General features: G+C 40.2%; 1 long non-coding RNA gene across 1 annotated transcript; it reads left to right on the top strand.

Moving 5' to 3' along the window:
• Positions 1-7,829: 7,829 nt before the first annotated feature.
• LOC147752929 (uncharacterized) lies at positions 7,830-10,792 on the top strand. The gene is made up of 2 exons (XR_015312743.1): positions 7,830-8,146; positions 10,331-10,792. It is a non-coding gene; the product is annotated as an uncharacterized LOC147752929 (long non-coding RNA).
• Positions 10,793-11,013: the final 221 nt, after the last annotated feature.

Raw genomic sequence — 11,013 nt, 5'->3', positions numbered from 1 at the left:
AATTTCAAGACGCAAGCCGCTTGTAAGATGCGTCACAGAAGACAAAAGTTTGAAATTTCAAAGGATGTCATCAGGTGAAGGAATCAGAATGTAGGGCCTATGCTAACGTTCTGGCGTAATGTAAGCATTACCATCGAAGAGTTTTCATTAGAACGGATTAGGTTTCTCCGATTCGAAAAAAAAAATGCGCACATATGGGATGCAAAACCTGCACGCTAACCAGCACCTATCCTTATGCCTGTAACGCACGTTACTATCATATATAGTTACATAAATGTACTGTAATCGCATTTATTGTTTTTCTCACGCTAACAAAATACTGCAGTTGCTTACATCGCAAACGAACGTCTACAACTGCTTCTGTGAGAAAGAACAGTTTTCTTACAGCTCATAGCTTATTATAGGTTGGGCGCATATTGTCAGCTGTTAATGAGTGACACACGTTGTGTCGAGTGGCTTTTAGAGGGCGGCCCCTCGACGACCGCAAGTAGGCGCGCCTACCTTCTATTTCGTTCCAGCAGCAGCTCGATGGAAATTAGAATTTTTAATTTAAAAAAAAGTATTTGCATGCGTCAATGGCTATTGCAAATCATGCAGCTGCGTAAAAGCCGGTTATTGTACGGGACATCTTCGCTTTTTTAGTAAACACGTATTGTAGCATTTTTGACCCGGCATTACAAGAGTTTATCCAAAATAACAGTTTCTTCTGGTTTATAGACGTGTCTCAGCAAATACGCATATCGATCGAGCAAATAGCAAAGACCTCGAGGATGAAAGCTGGTAGGTATTCACCTTTGCAAGTCTGTAGAAAAAAACATGATTGCGGAGTCGTTTTTACGGTGAACGTATATAGTGATCCATCTTGAAATCACGACAGCTGTCAGTTGGCTCCTGTACATATTTTGACCGATGGAGAAATTGTTGTTTTTGTTGCACATCATTTTACTGCACGTACATACTTGTGGCAAAATGCACGAAGCATGAATGAGTGCCATTAGATAGACCATCAACTATGAATATTTGGAGACGCTTCAAAGTTAAACCTATGATACTACAGTACACCCTAATATTTAAACGACGCGCACCATGCGTTCAACATTGCTAGGAGATTATCACACGTCGAACTCGCTAATATTTCAAATAAGCGCTTTCTTAATATGTAAAAGATTTCTCAATAAGTTGGAAAAGTCGAAAGCTACGTAGAGATATCTGAAACAGGTATATCGATATAAGCATGTGTCATTTAAATACAAAATTACATTATTTCGTTCTGTACCACAAATTATGAGAAACTCAAGCAATTTTTCCTTTAGAGATTACAATATTTATTTTCCTTTCTCAAACTGATAGCAATGGTAAAATGTTGCCTTCCTTTGAATTGGTTTTTATTGCAGTGGCGAAGTGATAGTTTTTTTTTACCCAGTTTTGAATGTTCTCGAGTCATTCGGCTAACATTAGATTTAACACGTTACAACGGATAGTTACGATCAAAATAGTTGCAGTCTAGTTTCCCGTTCGGATAAATCCAAGTGGGTCATCCCTTTTGATGGATGACCCGGGCTACTGCTAGTGGCTCCCTCTACGCTGAGAATTAATCCTGTGAAACTGTTATGAGAGATCCTATGTACACTTTGCGAAGCTCGGTCTATTTGAGCTTGTTTGTACGCTGGTACTATCAGCCATTCGTCAAAGAACTTAGGCGTCGAATGACTTTAACATAAGGTAAGAGTAACGAACCTGAAACGATACGTACTTAGCTCATGTAAATATTGTATATTTGTATTATGTACATATTATGTTAGACAATATTATACTTAGCACACGGGACCATGTGCATATACTGGTCGAGCTTTAAAGTGAGTTCCACAGACGGTATATCATTATTGTCTTACTCTAAATACGGTAGTAGAAAAAATATAAATCAACAACAGTGCCTTTGTTTTTTGTTGTTTCATTATTTACCATCGTTGCCACCATCTGCATGATCGTTTTTAGCAGCGTGACAGGAACCCTCTTCATGTGCGCAGATTTACGTTTCCTCCGAAATCTCTGGCCTGATGTCGTGTGACTCGGTCGAAAGGTTAAGTTTACTTTGTTCATGTATGTATATTTCACTTAAAAGATGCGAACTTTAAAAACAGCTGTCAGTAACGGGAAGAAAGGGGGACTTTCAAACGTTCGTTAGATGCGAGCGACAATCGTTACATTTTGAGTTGTGAGTACTTATCACTCTACAAGCAAATACACCTGTAACGGCCTCAATGTCCATTTCAGTCATCATTTAGTCCTTATGTATGTATCCTCTATCAATAATTATATGTAACGTTTGTTTCTTGTCCATACCAATGTTTGCTACTGCTGTTTTTTCAGTAACACATTTCATTTTAAGCAAAGTCCAGATGCGGTTATACACGCACACATACGTGGAAACGCACTGTGAACCAATTACCGCACAAATGTCACCGCATTGGTGTTCTTCGTAAATCCATGTGTCTTTGCGGGAGTTCTTAAGACGGTTACCTTACTCGCTGTCGTTATTAGTCCGTTGGATATTTTACCACCCTATTAAACAAACACTATGCTAGCATGGCGCAACCGGCACTGCATCCACGGTTTACGGCGTCACTCTCGCTCTTTTTCGTATGGCCCAAGTAGATAATTCCTTAGTCTTGACATACGAAAGGCCGAATAAGGCATTTATGTCGAACCCGACCAGACCAGGCTCTTTCCCAAGTACACGAAAGAGGTTCCTGCTGACGGAGTGCAAACACCGTGGCAGAACTCCTCACCGGCAAGTACGGAGCGAACATGCAAGGATTATTTTCTTGATGTGTAACAACCGTGTATTCTAGTAGAACAGAGGGGACCAGACGTTGTGGCATCCAACACCAAGGTGTCGCACTGCAGGAATGACCCTTAACGCGAGCTAGCTTTCGCGAGCCATCTAACTTAAGGTTTCTGTTAGCTAGCTTTTTACCTTATACGAAGACGCACCTCCACAGATACAAGCGCAACCTCATCCGCTTCGGCGAGCTTATATCTCGCTGCTTTCTAGTCGCTAGAAACCCGAATGTCTTCATAGGCCATAAACTTGCCGGAGACGTGTTGGCAGAGATAGGAAAGCAGACGAGCTGTTAAAGCAGCAGCAGCAGCATCTACAGACTCAAACCTTACTACAACCACTACCAGTTCAGGCTGCCACCAGCCTCTGTTGGACGTTGAGTGTTTAACCAACTGCCTTAGGCTAGGGTTTCAATTGCTTAACGCTCCTAATTTTATAATTAGCAACAAAATTTCTAGCAAAAGCAAGCAGTTCCTTAAAAAACCACTATGACCGTTCTCAGAGAGGTGACTACCTGTGCTACGTGCTAATAAAATAGGCTAACAATTCAAAAACAAGGATAACTGCAATTGATCTGATAATGCTTATCTCGATAAAATTGGCGCGTGAATGAATTGGGTTGCTGGACGTTATGCAGTCGCATCGTATGCTTAGGAATGTGCGTGCGCGAACCCATTTCGACGTTGAAACAATGAGAACGATGCATATTCGAACAAACAGCAACCACTTTCTTACTCATTGGGTCATAAACGAATATACGCTAAAAAGATTAGCACTGAAGGCAATAGCAAATTGGTTTTAATTTAGAAATTTAATTGGCTACATTGTATTTCTAAACTCGAATACTGGCTACAATACAGTCGTAGGGTACATTTCTAGACAGGGCAGACCTTCAAAAACTTTGTACACACGTTAGCACAAGTGCGTTAGCACTGCTGTCTCTGTTAACGTACGATTCATACGTTGACCTAAAAGATTACTAATTCGTCGATAGTTTCGGTAACACCATTTGCCAGCGTTTAAATTTATGTATAATTCAAACGCTTCCCTATGTATTCAAGAAGACGATTGTGTCCAGGGGTAGTTTCAGTAAAGATCAACGCTGCCCAGAGTTACAGATATGAATGTCATCCGTAATGCTCTCGAACCCTGAAAAACTGCGTTCAACTCCTGACCAGCTATGACCTTTTTAACTGCTGGCTTCACAGATAAATTATTATTGAACAAGATTTTATTGGTTATTTGCTTTCAATGTTCCAAATTAAGGAAGCTTATCCTTCTGCTTACAAATCCTGAGGTTGTTTCGAAAAATCTTATATCTCTCTACGTCTGCTTGATAAAAGCACAACTGTGCTTCAATACGTGGCAGAGTCCTATGCTTTTGCGAGGAACGGGTGTTTGAAGCTAGCTATTGGACTTCCTATCCTTCGTAAGAAAGACTATGCAAAGGCTCGTGAACGTATAGACTCATCACTATATTTACCATTTACATGTGTACCTGTTAGGTGTTGCTCACATTGAAGTAAAGATGATCGTAGAATTTTCTTGCTCGTATCTTATTATTAATTAACAATGACGTTATTCAAAAAAGAAGCCCAGAGTAACATAATTCAGCAGCATTTTATCGCGTTTTGTTCCGTGCACAGTAATTGTGGCAGTTTAATGCCCAAGCAATCGATTATTTGCTGAGAGCTAATTTCTATCTGTTTATATTCGTAAGTTACGCTACTAATTGGTCGGTAAGCGTTGTATATTTAGAATTAACAGAACAGTTAAGTTCACAAAATATGTATATACACATATTTAGAAGAGCATATTTATTAGCGTAAGAAAACTTATCGTATATGAGAACTGATAAGTTCTTCAGTTAAATTGTGCAACTACCCGCGACAGATATGAGTCTCCATACAAATGCTGTTATGCATAGTAGACTCTAAGCTGAAATAGGGTAGTCTACCAAACGTGTGTACATGTTCGGTATGTGTACAGATGTTATAGCCACCTTAGCATAGCCTACTTGTCGTCGTTTTCTGCTTCAACCTTCCTTGCTTACCTAATTTTAGGGCAAAGACGTAATATTTTACTATTTGAGCAAAATGTATCAATAAGCACCGTAAGTTAAGCACCGGTTTCCTGACTGCACAGCGGTTACATCGCCGATACTGCGTTAGGTATTGGGAGCAGTTTCACGATCTTACAAATCACCGTCTCACCTTAAGAACATAACTACATAGTCTAGTTTCTGCAAGCAAAGTTTACTGTCCAAAAGTTATGGGCTCGAAAAATACAAGAGTAGCACTTCTATAACATGGCAAGAGGGAAGGTTTCATTGAAGATGGATGTCTGCTTTCTGCCTCCCGCATACTGACGCACTAATTCACGCTAGCATTTTCTACCCGTCTTCAGTTCGCGCTGAGAGTGCATAAGAGATTTCAGACCAGGAGTCCATAGTGAGGTATACTGAGGATCTGCCTAAGATTTACCTTACCAGGTGTTGGAGTAGCATAATACTTGATATCTGCATGAATACAATATTCTGTTTAGAGTGCATCTAAGAAGCATGCGATTTCCGAAATATTATGACGGTGAACAAAGCTATGCATATTAAACCCAGAAAAACAATTCATTCGGGCTTAACAATGCTAAGCTTTTAGCCGTTAGAAATGTATGATACGGCACACGCCTGAAATTTGGTATAAATAAACATACAGGATAAGCACTTATTTCGAAAATTATAAATTGTCCCGGCTCTATACGTATGTTTTTGGATTGATAGGAAGTGGTGTGGATAATGTGTTTGTGCTTGATTTGATCTTGACACTGAGAAGTCTTTTCGCATATATAGCTGCTGATAGAACCCTCAGTTCTAGCAATCAAAAATAGAAGTGCATGAAAATTACCTAAAAACAGGCCACTGATACTAGCAAGAATATAGCGTACTATGCTGCTGATACATACATATACTTATCGGCAGCTTGATTTTGATGTTCGTCCGCGTACGTAAGGACGACCCATAAGGGCCATCTTCTTTGATTGGCTCCGCAGTTTATAATGCCATAGAAGCCATATCTGCTTTAATTGCGATAAATTCTATCACCTTCTTATTAGGATATAGCCATTCGATGAATGTCATGCATTTTTTTTTATCTGTTACTTAGTGAATAATATGGAATTGTCGATTTCGCTTGCGTACAGGACCCATTGGGGTTGTTTCGTTTGAGCGAAGCGATACAATCGTCTGCTAACCAAAATGAAAAGCTGTTATTTGCCTATTTAAATACTAGTACAGGATAGTTCTATATATTTGTGTTTTGATTAATGTTAGTCTCTACATTAAACAACAAAGTATCCGGGTACAAAATCAGATATAAAACAGAGAGCGACTACCTTCCGCTGATCGCACAGCTAAGCTCTCTTAAGAAACAAATAAATAATTAAAGCGTGTGTAAAATTTAATTTAGCGTGTCGTTTTATGTTCTGTAATTTATTAACAAAGGTTTGTTTCTAAATTACCATCTAAAATACTGTTTCGATACTTATCTAGCTTGCTTTTGTGTTCTGAGTTGTTGTTGAGATAGAGCCGTCGATGCAACACTTCGGCAAAACTGACAGCATCTACAGTGAAATTTTCGTTTACCCTTCGATATGGCTGCCTAAGCTCGTAGAAATGTTTCTCGCGTTGCTAAAGTTATTAAACTTTCTAAGAAAGTGTCGCTTAACGGTCTGTTTTAATTCGGTTACAAGCACATGATTGTTTGTGAAAATTATAACTGAATATCTCAGTTCATTTACTAAGCTTTGATTGTTTAACTGAAAAAAAAAAGTGTTATAGTTTCATTTTGCAACTGTAGTACCTTTTTAAAACCATTAACGGTTGAGGCCATCAAGTATGAGGCTTAGCGGAAGAAAACTAGTTTGTCCATCCAACAAGATGTGTTTAAATCGCATCATGTTGGCTATTGGTAGCACAACCTGAAACTCAATCAAAAATTGTTGAACTTTCATTATCTCTAGCGTAAATAAAAGCTAAATTTCTGTAAAAAGTCGACTTTTGGCTTGGCCAGCTTCTATACGGGAGTACTAAGTAAATGACAAATCTTTTTAAGTAAAAATTATCATATAACCATTTTTCTTAAGCACGACATCAGATACTAATGTCCGAACGAGGATTGCACACCAAGACATCTATTTCCTACGTACCCTTTTGCGTGCACAATCTATCTTCCGTTCCGTATGGAGCTATTATGTTGGCTCCGAAACTTTCTTTGGGAGCATCTTAGTAAAAGCCACTTTGAGAGCGAATTTAACAGTTGGACAAATGCTAGGCACAAGCGCTCCAGACTCTTAGTGAACTATATCAAAATAAAATACTTTGCAAACGAAGTGGCTGTTTTCTACATCGGCATAGAATTCCCCAGAACACCCCTACTTTTGTCGCCGTCTCTCGATGCAATGCTTAGTCACTCTATATTATGCCGGGGAGCGTGGCAATCAGCAGATATCAGCAATCACGAGCGAGAATTTGATTAGGATTTCTTTGCTTGTGGCAAGCTATTCAGTGGCATGTCCCGATACGATCGCGTCAGTTAGCAGGATTTCTGGTAATTTCCTTTCGCTGATGGGTGTTAGTGTGTTGTTATTAATGCAGGAGACTAACTGTGTTTCATATTACCAGATGACAGGAAAGACTTGTCCCAAGCCGAGCACGTGCCACTCGTTGGGAGTCATCTGATTGGTAAGCAAGAAAACGAATAAGAAGCTTCCATCGCTCGCAGCGGAAAATATCAACCGAGTCCGAGGAATTTTAACGTGGCAGGGCTTCAGTGGCAGTATGAGCCAGACGGGCCTGAGACAAACGGAAAGAGCTCTGGTCTGACGCTAGCGTTAACTGTGGCAACGGCCGCGGTGGCGGTGTTATCTAGATTTGCGGATCACGTTTGTCGTATCGATCCACTGAATTTGGCGCCACTGTACTAGACACGTATACTCCAACCCATTTTTCAATACGTTATTTGCTAAAGGTCAAAGAAGCAGCCTTGCCGTTCATCATGCTTGGTATGCCTTTAGTGTCGTCTGGTTGACCTGATCCCGCGATACGTGTGGTTGGCAAAGTTTGAGCAGCCACACATTTGGGAAGACCCCTGCTCCCTTTCCTTCCTAGCCGGGTCTGACTGTGTAACGCGCACAAGGATGCCAGAGGAAGCAATAGCTGCCCGTGAACAGAGGCCACACATGATGCCAATATGTTTGATAAAACAGCACCAGCTCTTCTAGTTTCGGGTTAAACTATAGCACAGAGGTGCCGTATGTACCTGTTCCATTATATTCTGCATGCGGATTGGACGGTTCTTTTTTTCGAAACCGGCCTTTTATGAATGACTGGCTTGCTCTCTACTTTGTGATGATTGCTTTTATCTGTCCTGATATATATTTTAATTGTGTTAATAGTATCAACATTCGGTGTAACAGCTGCACGGTAGGGTTGTTTAAAAAATATGTGTTGGTGCATGAAACAGATACCTTTTTCTATCTTAATACAGGTGCTACGTGCATGAATGTATCTGATTATAAAAGCAAATCGAAATTACGGGACGTATTAGAAATCGCTGTCTTTGCCCTTATCTTTAATCATGTCTGTAGCTTTCGACCGTGTCTTGGTACCTAAAGCAGTACGCCAAATGCAGCTGGGGCATATTCTCATACTCAACATAACTTACTTTGAAAGGATTTCGATCATGCGATTCGAACCATCTTTTCAATACAAGCTTGAGTGTCAATTGCCGCGAAGCACATGTTAACGGAGGTTGTCAAAGCAGAGAAACGATTTAAGAAAGCGATATTTGATTCATAAAAGAAATTTACTCCTCTGCCCAACGTAGCTTCTCGGTATTGCTATATTAACGATCCGTATTAATGGCTATTACATGATGAGGTAAACTTATCAATTTAGCTACAGATGTTTCAATCGCTGAGAAGGTAAGCGTCCCAACGATGGTCAAGCCAGGGTGATCGGCCTAGTTCGTTCGATACGTTTGGGTATAATGACGATAAGAAATAGGACTCATCTAGCTGAAGGTCTGCTACCGGCTAAGTGTCCTATGTTTACTCATTATTTGAGTATATCAAATATTCTATAAGACTGCAGGCATTGTTTTGATTGTCGTCGTTTTTTTTCTATAGTTAACGCGCGACGAAGGCAACACCTTTCTTGTCTTGTACACCCTCCTCTTTTATTGCCTTTGGAGGAAAGATACAGACTGAAAATATTTGTAGAGAAGTTGAGAATCGCTTATAATCCGCACAATATTAATAGTTTTCGAATCACTTGGCATTGCGTGGTAGATTGTTGTATATTATGTTTATACTTGTACCACTTTTATGGCCATAACAGAAGTTCTCTGGTCGAATTAAATAACGAGACTCGCCAGTGTCTGGCGTGAGCTTTGGTTTTGGCCAGTGCCGTTGATGGTCATTGCACTTATAAGTGCCTAAACGGGAAACGACAATCTTAAAAAAGTCGGCCACGTGGTTCTAATTTAGCATAATAGTCAAGCGTTTAGCTTCAGTGGCGACGAAGTACACACTGGCAGACAAAAGATATCTTCACCAAGCTTCAAAAATCAAGATTTCAAAGGGAATTTCATAGTTTCGTATCAAAATCAAGTGTAAATGCGAGTAATAAGTATCCCTGTGTTTATGGCATACCAACCTGCGGCATTTCAATGATAGCTAGTTGTAGGGACTCTTAAAGAATAAAAATTACCAAACCTATGGATTTGATAGAGTACACGACGAAACATGAATACACTAATTTGGGGTTCTTTTAACAAGAGCCTTCCCTCGGCCGTCTTACCCCTAGGAAAATATTTTTCGTGGAACACCTTTCCTTCTATGCGGGATCATTTTCCAGGCGCAAATGCCATGATGTCCTAGATTGAGTAGGAAGATCTCCGCGATTGTGCATTGTTAGACTGCAGAGATTCGCGTGTTCTTCACGCATAATTACGGTCGATGTTCGCGAGACTTCACATTTCTTAGAGATAGTTTGGTGATATATAGAACATCTAAAATACAGACAAATTAGCCAATTAATGAATAAGAATAGTTTATTCTTCAAAGCGCAGCGCGGATGGCCGCCGACACAGATACGTGGACAATAAAAAAACAGCCGGACAAGCCAAAAGTTTAGCACTCAACAATTGGCCAAATGACTTCGGCAGTAAACAGAAGTAATGCAATGGGCGGCTAAATGTGTTTTTTAATGCTATATAAAACTTGAAAAAGAACTGCCCCAATGTTTACAATCGCGTCCCCCCTCTAAAGTTCAAAAAACGAGAACAAACCCCCAAATGTATTAGCCTTCGTTCCTCTTGATTCCTTCGGTTCCATGTTACTAGCTTTCATGCCGCTATATTTAATTCTGATCGCTCTACAACACAAGGCAGAATATAAGACAATTCTGACAATTAAAATCACGTTAACTTTCAGGGAGTATAGGTGAGGCTGACCCGCTTGAAAAGGCCAGATACCTTTGAATCGCATCGTAACGCAGGGCGCGGCTCTTTGACACAGTTCAGAAAAGACTGCAGACTCAAGATGGCCAACGAAAATAGAGAGTGGTAGGCGGTACGTGCCGGCGTTAGTAACTGCGGCGGGGTCAATGACAAATTGCGTTTTGTCCGACAGCGGAACATTTTATTTTACCAGGCCATCGGGACTAGTCGCTAGTGATCTAACTATAGCTACCTCTGCTTTTACTCTACTGTCTCAAAGCGTCCGTGCACGGGTAGTTGTGTTTAGACGAACTGTTAGGTGACTTTCTTTATCGCTTGTCAGGCTGTATTATCTTAAGGGGCGCTGGCCTATGACAAACGAATGGCTACAACGTGGCAAATTTAGATAACGCTAGTAAAATAAACGGCCCCTGTGTTTACAATTAACATCTCACAGTCTAAGGACTAAGCCTTTTCTGTTGATTTCGTTTTGCTGCTAATGAAATTTACTATGATTACGTATGCGTAGCAATCCACATATATGTAATAGCAAGCTTGTCAAAAAAATGTATCGTTTTTTGCAGCTATTCCCAACATTCGCATAGCGCAAGGCTAGTTTTTTCGCGCTGGTTACAGCGAGCTGAATCGGTCTTATGTGAGTATAACTCTCACTGGCTG

This window comes from Varroa jacobsoni, unplaced genomic scaffold, assembly GCF_002532875.2.
Source record: "Varroa jacobsoni isolate VJ856 unplaced genomic scaffold, vjacob_1.0 scaffold_879, whole genome shotgun sequence".
Taxonomy (NCBI): Eukaryota; Metazoa; Arthropoda; class Arachnida; order Mesostigmata; family Varroidae; genus Varroa; species Varroa jacobsoni.
Note: the sequence above shows the minus strand (reverse complement) of the source record. Positions and strands in the feature narration are given on the sequence as shown.